Source organism: Tamandua tetradactyla, chromosome X (genome assembly GCF_023851605.1).
Source record: "Tamandua tetradactyla isolate mTamTet1 chromosome X, mTamTet1.pri, whole genome shotgun sequence".
In the NCBI taxonomy this organism is placed as follows: domain Eukaryota; kingdom Metazoa; phylum Chordata; class Mammalia; order Pilosa; family Myrmecophagidae; genus Tamandua; species Tamandua tetradactyla.
This window is the reverse complement of record NC_135353.1, coordinates 121,653,019-121,664,597: the sequence shown is the minus strand read 5'-3', so window position 1 is coordinate 121,664,597 and position 11,579 is coordinate 121,653,019. Positions and strand designations below refer to the sequence as shown.

The following is an 11,579-nucleotide window of genomic DNA, read 5'->3' as shown; positions in this document are numbered from 1 at the left end:
GTTAAATCCTATCTTCTCTGTATAACTCCACCATCACCTTTGATCTTTCTATCCCTCTCTTTAGGGGTGTTTGGGCCATGGCTATTCTAACTTTTTCAGGTTGGAAGGGTCTGTCAATAATATGGAGTAGGAAGATGGAACTAGCTGATGTTCTGGAGAGGCTGGGCCCTCTAGATTTCAGAACTAATCTAGACCAGTGACCCATCTGGAAGTTGTAGGTTTCTGGAGAGTTACTCTAGTGCATGCAACTCTTGTGGAATCTTATATATTGCCCTAGATGTTCTTTAGGATTGGCTGGAATGGTCCTGGTTGGGTTTTGACAGGTTATGATAGGCAGCAATGTCTAACTGAAGGCCATGTTCTTTTAATCCATTCCTGTGGGTATAGACCTGTTTTGGGTGGAAACTTTTGATTATGTTATTTCAATTGAAATGTGACCCACCCCATTCAAGATAGGTCTTAATCCCCTTGCTAGAGTACTTTATAAGAGGACAAACCAGACACAGAAGTAGAGATTAAATTAAGAGAGGCTCATAGAGAGAAGCCCCCAGAGAAGCTGAGGACAAGGACATGCCCACAGAAGCTGAGAGAAGGAGCCGCTGAAGCTAGAAGCTGAAAACAACGAAACCTGGGAAAGAAGGACCTGCAGACGCCAGTCATGTGACAGCAGTAGCCTGGATACTGAGGTGTTCTGGATGCTAGCAGCCTTTCTTCAGAGAAGATAGTCCCATTGATGCCTTAATTTGGACATTTTCATAGCCTTAGAACTTTACATTTGTAAGCTAATAAATCCCCACTGTAAAAGCCAACCTATTTCTGATAATTTGCATTCTGGCAGCTTTGGCAAATCAAAACAGAAGAGAAAAACAATCTCTTGTTTATTTGATCTTCTTTATTTGACAGTTTGGTTACTTTCAGCCAAAGCATTCCTAACTGGTACTTCTGGCAGACCTTAAGGTAAATGGTAATGAGATAAGGATAACAGTGAGTTGGAAGGGCGGTGCCATGGTGGCTCAGTGGCAGAATTCTCACCTGCCATGCCAGAGATCTGGGTTCAATTCCTGGAGCCTGTCCATGCCAAAAAATACAAAAAACAAAAAACAGTGAGCTGGATCATCCATGTGGTTGAGATATACTTATGTGTGTTGGAGGTCCCCAAGACCACCCAGGTTCAGTGGTTTGCTAGGAGGAGTCACAAAACCCAGCATCTAATTGTTTTCATGGCCATCATTTATGCCACAAAAGGGTACAAAGGAAAATCAGCAACGGTAAAAGGCCTTTGGAGCAAAGTACAAGAAAAACCATGCACAAGATTCCAAAAGTCCTCTCCCAGTGGAGGCACACAGAACATGCTTAATTCCTCCAGCAATGACTTGTAACAACACATGAAATGTTATCTATCAGGGAAGATTGCATAAGCCCAGCAGTCCAAGGTTTTTATCAGGATTATTCACATAGGTACCCTCTGCCTAGCATGTACCAAAATTCCAGATTCCCAGAGAAGAGCAGATTTTCAACATACATCACACTATTTGTTCAAACAGTTTAGGCACAGTGAGTCACTCTTGTCAGTTAGAGAATGGTGGGAACCCTTCTGAAATCCAAGTTCCCAGCCACAGGCCAAGGGCCAACCTTGCAAGTGGGTTTTCCAAGGAGAGCAGTTCAGGCCCACTATGTTCATTCTTTTCTACATATTATGTAACACCAAATAGATGCTTGGCTTCAGCTAAAGTTAGTGTATGGGCAAGATAATTTTGGGCAACCTCTTTTAACACTTTCTATTTTTCACCACACTCTTTCATGTTATTGAATCTGGAATCAAAATGCTCGATCATGCTTGTTCTTGGACAGGATTTTGCATTTTCTTCCTTGTGCAATTCTGAGGTGGCACAGTTGACATTCTGCCTTAAATTCCTCCTCGTGAGACTTTTTCTTGACTAGCAACCTAAGGGAAAATAGATCATGAACAAATAAGCAATGAATTAAAAATGTTATTGGTCAAACTCAGACCTCTGTTAACTGGTCCATTATCAGTGTGCCTTTCGCTTGATGTCAAATCTTGGGCTCTGTTATCTATTTCCACTATCAATGCTGCTCTAGTCTTGCCTAAAATCTTGCTCTATTAACTATTCCATGGTCAGTGCCCTTTGTCTGACTTTGAACCTGTGCATTTGTTAGTTTCCATCAAGAGCCTCTCTGGTCTGAGCTTGAAGCTGGGCCTTTGTTAATTATTATCCCACCAGTGTACCACCAGTTAAATCTCAAGCCAAGGCTTCTGCATAGGATTCCACCAGCAATTCTCTCCTGATCTGACCTTGAACTTGGACTTCTGTTAAATATTTTGTGATCAGCACCCTTGTGCCCCATTTCAACCTCAACTAGCCTCATCCTGATCTTGAATTTGGGCCTCTGTTAACCCTTGTACCATCACTGCCTCTTTGTCATGACCTCAAATCTGGGCATCTCTTAACATTTCCTCCATTAATGCCTATCTAATATGACCTCAAACCCTGGCACTTAAAAAATGTTTTGGAAGTGTTACAAATATTCAAATTTTATTATGAATAAAATACCGTTTTTTTCTTAAACAGAAAAAATGCCAAGAATTGCATTTTATTCACCACCCTGAAGAGCAAGACTTTATAGTGACTAAGGCAAACAGATGAAGTGAAGGCATGCTTGGTATTAAAAGACAAAAATTTCAAACCCCAGGCACTTTTGACTCTACAACCACCAGTGTTCACCTCAAAATAGTTTACATTCAATTCCAAACAGGAAATTCATGTCCAGTTCCAAGACATACAAGGAAAAAGGACCCTAATTCTTCACTAATTTTGCTACTAAATTTCATACAGAACTTCAGAACAAGCCAGGGCTTAGGACTCTCATCAATGAAACTTACTAAATCAGATACCACACGAGAAGAAGCTGCATCTCTCAATGGGGCAATTAGATCCTTGGGGTTTCTCTTTTCCTGTAATACATTTTATTTTCCAATTAGTTTCTGGTTGTATTTTATCAGGAGAGCATAATCTTTCCTCATAGTTAGGTTTCTCTTAAGCTGTCTTTTCTGTGTGACTTTTATTTCTCAAAACAATATATTTTGGGGGGTTGTGTCCCAATTTTTAATACATTTAACTATATAAAACTTGTTTATATAAAAGTTAAAGCTGGAAGATGGCTGAATAGAGTAGCTCGAGCTTAGCCCTGCTCCAGGGAAAAGTTAGAGAAGGGACAGGAGGACGACTGAGGTGGCAGTTCGGGAGTGCAGCTGATATGGGAGAGCCTTCTGCATCACATGTGGCAGCCCTGGTTGCAGAGGTCGAGGAACTGAGAGGCAGAAGTTTGAGCCTGGTACACAGGTGCGAAGCCACGGAGCCCGCAGGAGTGCACGGAATGGAGTGCAGGAGTAGGAAGTAAGCCAGGGCACGTCCCTTGGGCATGCTACCCTCACCAGCGCAGCCCCGTGACTGGTGACCCACCTCATACCACAGGCACCTGAACCCTGTCACCCTCTCCCATTCCTTGTGCTCCAGGAACCCCCGCTCCACCAGCCCCCAGTGCATGTACCTGCCCCACCCCAACTGCAGCCCAACCCACCTCTCCTGTAACCCTCCCAAGTACTACCACCCACTCCCTGCTCCCTGCAGGCTATTGCCCGTGCAGGCAATAATCTTCATACCTAGGTTACCCCGCCCCCACCCCCACCCCTAGTGTTGCACAGCCTCACCCCACCCTCCCTGAGCTCAGCACATCCCTTTACAGCACTCACAGGTCCACACATGCACATGGGCACCCAATCATGAATGGTTCCCCATTCAGCTCGGGAACCGCACTTTACAACAGTCCTAGAACTGCACATGCGCACAGCCCTCAGCCTCACTTCCAGCTCTGAGAAACTGCTGACCTGCCTAAGTGGGTCACATCTGCCCCCAATCCACGAGGGAGTAATGCCAACCCGCTGTCACAGCTCTACACATGCTCACAAAGGGCCCCGTGCCTTAGACCAGTGCACACCAGGGTTACACCCCTGAGACCGGTGCACCCACACAGCTACATCCTCCCTGGCCACTGGGAGCCCATGTTCACAAGCATCAGCGAAACATCCTCAACTTGTGCCTATACCTGCCCTCAAACAAATCACCGTACTGAGTGCTCCACCCCGTGCCCTGCTCCATGCTGTAAAACCATCCAGCAAACACAAGGCCTTAGTCTACTGAAAGAAATCAACTGCCAAAGTAAATCAATCAAGATATTTACATGCCCTTTCTAAAGGGGAAATAGCCAAGATGGCTTCTCAGTGAGATGTGGGATTTAGTTCATCCCCCAGAGCAGCTAGTAAATAGCCAGGAACAGTACAGAACAACTTCTGGGGCCATATCAGTGACTGGACACAGAGCATACTCCAGTCTGGACCAGCTGGACCAGCTGTGAGCCCACCCAGAACCGTGAGTCCCCCATGCCATAGCAGCCGGCGGCCCTCCCCCACAGGCTGCTTCCCAGAGGGGAAAGGAAAGAGATTTTACTAGCAACAGGGGCTGAGCACAACCAAGCTCCAACTGTGGAACTAATTAACAAATTCTGACTACTAAAAATAGGCCCCCAGCTCAGCTGAACCTTGAGTAAAAGCTGAGGTTGCTGGGTTTTGCCTTGGGATGGAGGGGGCAGGGCTGACAGAAAAAGAAAAAAAAAAGAGGTTTTTTGAATTGGACTGCACAAAATACTTCAAAGGGTCTGGGCCCTGAAAGAAAGGAGGGGGCACGTAGGACCTGGAGATACACAGTGTAACGTACCAACTTAAGCTCTTAATCAGCAAACCTGAGGAATGGGGGTCCTGCTCTTAAAAGGATTTTTTTTTTCTTTTCTATTTTATGGCTGTGTTTCTACAGCTTGACTGCTCTTTGGATACAGCTGCAGGGCTTCTCAGGCGCCAGTTGATGCAGGCACTGGCAGAATTAAACTCATTTGAAAGTTTATCTGGAGGCTGTGCCTTCTCCAGGAGAGGGGTGGGGCTCAGCTCAGGTGGAATTCCTCCCTCAAGGAATTCAGACCCCAGGGTCTGGAAAACTGAAGCCATTAAAGCCAGCCTACAACCTCTCCTCTCTCTTGACCATGCCCCAGCAGGGAGAGTCTGCTAAAGTTAAAAGCACCACATCATTTTATGCTGGTAAGACCTGCAAGCAGACAAGCGCCATATACTGTGCAGGATAGGAAAAACACAGAGTCCAGAGGCTTCAAAGGAAAGTCCTTCAACCTGCTGGGTCTCACCCTCAGAGAAAACAGATGCGGGTGACTCTTTCCCCCCAAAAGGAGGCCAGTTTGGTCTGGGAAAATCTACTTTCCTCAACAACACACTCTTAACCAGTGGGTCAAAGAAGAAATGACAAGAGAAATCAGTAAATATCTCGAGGCAAATGAAAATGAAAACACAACATGTTAAAATTTATGGGATGTGGAACTTCTGGAGAAGATGGCGGCTTAGTAAGACGCGCGGATCTTAGTTCCTCCTCCAGAACAGCTACTAGGGGAGAAGAAACGATACAGAACAGCTCACGGAACCACGACAGAGATCAAAAAGACAGCGTACCCCATCCTGGAACGGCTGACTGGCTGAGAGAACCCGCTCCGATGAGATCGCCGAGGGGCGCGGGCTTCACCGGGCGGGGCGGCAAGCGGCCAGAGTTCCTCCCTTCCCCTTTCCCGGGCCGGCTGGGAGAATTGGACAGGTGGTCCCCTCAAGCCGCGGCGGCTGGCACCCACACCACGCGTGGCCCCCCAGACCTACTGAGAGAATTGGATCAGAAATCCCCAGGCCGCGGAGAACGGTGACGGGGGGGGCCTTCCAAAAACGTGACTCCCCGGGAACGGTGCACTCTCCTGGGCGGGCCGCGGTGGCTGGTGCCCTCCCGCCACGCTTGGCGCCCGGGGCCGACTAGGAAATTCGGACGGGCGCTCTCCCGGGCTGCGACGGCCGGCGACCCTCCCCGATTTCGGACCCTGGGCCGGCTGGCACTCTTCCAAGCCGATTCGGCTGGCGAACCTCCCCGACGGCGAGAGTTTTCCAAAGTTAAAGGACCCACAGCACCTTTTACTGGTGGGACCCGCAGACAAACGTGTGCCATGAGCGCCACCTACTGGGCAGGATAAGAAAAACAGATCCCAGAGATTTCACAGAAAAATCTTCCAAATTATTGGGTCCAGCACCCAGGGAAATTGGACTAAATGCCCAGACACCAGCAGAAGATAACGGATCACGCTCAAAAAATTGAAGATATGGCCCAGTCAAAGGAACAAACCAATAGTTCAAATGAGATACAGGAGCTGAGACAACTAATGCTGAATATACGAACAGAAATGGAAAACCTCTTCAAAAACGAAATCGATAAACTGAGGGAGGACATGAAGAAGACATGGGCTGAACAAAAGAAGAAATAGAAAAACTGAAAAAACAAATCACAGAACTTATGGAAGTGAAGGATAAAGCAGAAAAGATGGAAAAAACAATGGATACCTACAATGATAGATTTAAAGAGACAGAAGATAGAATTAGTGATTTGGAGGATGGAACATCTGAATTCCAAAAAGAAACAGAAACTATCGGGAAAAGAATGGAAAAATTTGAACAGGGGATCAGGGAACTGAAGGACAATATGAAGCGCACAAATATACGTGCTGTGGGTATCCCAGAAGGAGAAGAGAAGGGAAAAGGAGGAGAAAAACTAATGGAAGAAATTGTCACTGAAAACTTCCCAACTCTTATGAAAGACGTAAAATTACAGATCCAAGAAGTGCAGCACACCCCAAAGAGATTAGACCCAAATAGGCGTTCTCCAAGACACTTACTAGTTAGAATGTCAGAGGTCAAAGAGAAAGAGAGGATCTTGAAAGCAGCAAGAGAAAAACAATCCATCACATACAAGGGAAACCCAATAAGACTATATGTAGATATCTCAGCAGAAACCATGGAGGCTAGAAGACAGTGGGATGATATACTTAATTTACTAAAAGAGAAAAACTGCCAACCAAGACTCCTATATCCAGCAAAATTGTCCTTCAAAAATGAGGGAGAAATTAAAACATTCTCAGACAAAAAGTCACTGAGAGAATTTGTGACCAAGAGACCAGCTCTGCAAGAAATACTAAAGGGAGCACTAGAGTCAGATACAAAAAGACAGAAGAGAGAGGTATGGAGAAGAGTGTAGAAAGAAGGAAAGTCAGATATGATATATATAATACAAAAGGCAAAATGGTAGAGGAAAATATTATCCAAACAGTAATAACACTAAACGTTAATGGACTGAATTCCCCAATCAAAAGATATAGATTGGCAGAATGGATTAAAAAACAGGATCCTTCTATATGCTGTCTACAGGAAACACATCTTAGACCCAAAGATAAACATAGGTTGAAAGTGAAAGGTTGGGAAAAGATATTTCATGCAAATAACAACCAGAAAAGAGCAGGAGTGTCTATACTAATATCCAACAAATTAGACTTCAAATGTAAAACAGTTAAAAGAGACAAAGAAGGACACTATCTACTAATAAAAGGAACAACTAAACAAGAAGACATAACAATCATAAATATTTATGCACTGAACCAGAATGCCCCAAATACGTAAGGAATACACTGCAAACACTGAAAAGGGAAATAGACACATATACCATAATAGTTGGAGACTTCAATTCCCCACTCTCATCAATGGACAGAACATCTAGACAGAGGATCAATAAAGAAATAGAGAATTTGAATATTACTATAAATGAGCTAGACTTAACAGACATTTATAGGACATTACATCCCACAACAGCAGGATACACCTTTTTCTCAAGTGCTCATGGATCATTCTCAAAGATAGACCATATGATGGGTAACAAAGCAAGTCTCAACAAATTTAAAAAGATTAAAATCATACACAACACTTTCTCGGATCATAAAGGAATGAAGTTGGAAATCAATAATAGGCAGAGTGCCAGAAAATCCACAAATACGTGGAGGCTCAACAACACACTCTTAAACAACGAGTGGGTCAAAGAAGAAATTGCAAGAGAAATTAGTAAATACCTAGAGGCGAATGAAATGAAAACACAACATATCAAAACTTATGGGACACAGCAAAGGCAGTGCTAAGAGGGAAATTTATTGCCCTAAATGCCTATATCAGAAAAGAAGAAAAGGCAAAAATTCAGGAATTAACTGTCCACTTGGAAGAACTGGAGAAAGAACAGCAAACTAATCCCAAAGCAAGAAAAAGGAAAGAAATAACAAAGATCAGAGCAGAAATAAATGAAATTGAAAACATGAAAACAATAGAGAAAATCAATAAGACCAGAAGTTGGTTCTATGAGAAAATCAATAAGATTGATGGGCCCTTAGCAAGATTGACAAAAAGAAGAAGAGAGAGGATGCAAATAAATAAGATCAGAAATGGAAGAGGAGACATAACTACTGACCTCACAGAAATAAAGGAGGTAATAACAGGATACTATGAACAACTTTACGCTAATAAATACAACAATTTAAATGAAATGGACGGGTTCCTGGAAAGACATGAACAACCAACTTTGACTCAAGAAGAAATAGATGACCTCAACAAACCAATCACAAGTAAAGAAATTGAATTAGTCATCCAAAAGCTTCCTAAAAAGAAAAGTACAGGACCAGACAGCTTCACATGTGAATTCTACCAAACATTCCAGAAAGAATTAGTACCAACTCTCCTCAAACTCTTCAAAAAAATTGAAGTGGAGGGAAAACTACCTAATTCATTCTATGAAGCCAACATCACCCTCATACCAAAACCAGGCAAAGATATTACAAAAAAAGAAAACTACAGACCAATCTCTCTAATGAATATAGATGCAAAATCCTCAATAAAATTCTAGCAAATAGTATCCAACAACATATTAAAAGAATTATACATCATGACCAAGTAGGATTCATCCCAGGTATGCAAGGATTGTTCAACATAAGAAAATCAATTAATGTAATACACCACATCAACAAATTAAAGCAGAAAAATCACATGATCATCTCAATTGATGCAGAGAAGGCATTTGACAAGATTCAACATCCTTTCCTGTTGAAAACACTTCAAAAGATAGGAATACAAGGGAACTTCCTTAAAATGATAGAGGGAATATATGAAAAACCCACAGCTAATATCATCCTCAATGGGGAAAAATTGAAAACTTTCCCCCTAAGATCAGGAACAAGACAAGGATGTCCATTATCACCACTATTATTCAACATTGTGTTGGAGGTTCTAGCCAGAGCAATTAGACAAGAAAAAGAAATACAAGGCATCAAAATTGGAAAGGAAGAAGTAAAACTATCACTGTTTGCAGACGATATGATACTATACGTCGAAAACCCGGAAAAATACACAACAAAACTACTAGAGCTAATAAATGAGTACAGAAAAGTAGCAGGTTACAAGATCAACATTCAAAAATCTGTAGCATTTCTATACACTAGCAATGAACAAGCTGAGGGGGAAATCAAGAAACGAATCCCATTTACAATTGCAACTAAAAGAATAAAATACCTAGGAATAAATTTAACTAAAGAGACAAAAAACCTATATAAAGAAAACTACAAAAAACTGTTAAAAGAAATCACAGAAGACCTAAATAGATGGAAGGGCATACCGTGTTCATGGATTGGAAGACTAAATATAGTTAAGATGTCAATCCTACCTAAACTGATCTACAGATTCAATGCAATACCAATCAAAATCCCAACAACTTATTTTTCAGAAATAGAAAAACCAATAAGCAAATTTATCTGGAAGGGCAGGGTGCCCCGAATTGCTAAAAACATCTTGAGGAAAAAAAACGAAGCTGGAGGTCTCATGCTGCCGGACTTTAAGGCATATTATGAAGCCACAGTGGTCAAAACAGCATGGTATTGGCATAAAGATAGATATATCGACCAATGGAATAGAATAGAGTGCTCAGATATAGACCCTCTCATCTATGGACATTTGATCTTTGATAAGGCAGTCAAGCCAACTCACCTGGGACAGAACAGTCTCTTCAATAAATGGTGCCTAGAGAACTGGATATCCATATGCAAAAGAATGAAAGAGGACCCATATCTCACACCCTATACAAAAGTTAACTCAAAATGGATCAAAGATCTAAACATTAGGTCTAAGACCATAAAACAGTTAGAGGAAAATGTTGGGAGATATCTTATGAAACTTACAATTGGAGGCGGTTTTATGGACCTTAAACCTAAAGCAAGAGCACTGAAGAAGGAAATAAATAAATGGGAGCTCCTCAAAATTAAACACTTTTGTGCATCAAAGAACGTCATCAAGAAAGTAGAAAGACAGCCTACACAATGGGAGACAATATTTGGAAACAACATATCAGATAAAGGTCTAGTATCCAGAATTTATAAAGAGATTGTCCAACTCAACAACAAAAAGACAGCCAACCCAATTACAAAATGGGAAAAAACTTGAACAGACACCTCTCAGAAGAGGAAATACAAATGGCCAAAAGGCACATGAAGAGATGCTCAATGTCCCTGGCCATTAGAGAAATGCAAATCAAAACCACAATGAGATATCATCTCACACCCAGCAGAATGGCCATTATCAACAAAACAGAAAATGACAAGTGCTGGAGAGGATGCGGTGAAAGAGGCACACTTATCCAATGTTGGTGGGAATGTCAAATGGTGCAACCACTGTGGCAGGCAGTTTGGCGGTTCCTCAAAAAGCTGAATATAGAATTGCCATATGACCCAGCAATACCATTGCTGGGAATCTACTCAAAGGACTTAAAGGCAAAGACACAAACGGACATTTGCACACCAATGTTTATAGCAGTGTTATTTACAATTGCAAAGAGATGGAAACAGCCAAAATGTCCATCAACAGACGAGTGGCTAAACAAACTGTGGTATATGCATACGATGGAATATTATGCAGCTTTAAGACAGGATAAACTTATGAAGCATGTAATAACATGGATGGACCTAGAGAACATTATGCTGAGTGAGTCTAGCCAAAAACTAAAAGACAAATACTGTATGGTCCCACTGATGTGAACCGACATTCGAGAATAAACTTGGAATATGTCATTGGTAACAGAGTCCAGCAGGAGTTAGAAACAGGGTAAGATAATGGGTAATTGGAGCTGAAGGGATACAGACTGTGCAGCAGGACTAGATACAAAAACTCTAAAATGGACAACACAATAATACCTAATTGTAAAGTAATCATGTTAAAACACTGAATGAAGCTGCATCTGAGGTATAGGTTTTTTTTTTTGTTGTTGTTGTTGTTTTGTTTTTTGTTTGTTTTTGTCTGTCTGGTTGTTTTTTGTTGTTTTTTTTTACTATTATTATTACTTTTATTTTTTTTCTCTATATTAACATTCTATATCTTTTTCTGTTGTGTTGCTAGTTCTTCTAAACCGATGCAAATGTACTAAGAAACGATGATCATGCATCTATGTGATGATGTTGAGAATTACTGATTGCATATGTAGAATGGTATGATTTCTAAATGTTGGGTTAATTTCTTTTTTTTCTTTTTTCCGTTAATTAATAAAAAAATAAATAAA

The 11,579-nt window shown here is 41.8% G+C and overlaps 1 long non-coding RNA gene across 1 annotated transcript in view; it reads right to left on the bottom strand.

The window, feature by feature from the left end:
• Positions 1 to 950: 950 nt before the first annotated feature.
• LOC143671524 (uncharacterized) overlaps positions 951 to 11,579 on the bottom strand; it is a 43,760-nt gene continuing 33,131 nt past the window's right edge. The window contains exon 3 of the long non-coding RNA XR_013169585.1: positions 951 to 1,945. This is a non-coding gene — a long non-coding RNA (uncharacterized LOC143671524). The remainder of the gene's footprint in view (positions 1,946 to 11,579) is intronic.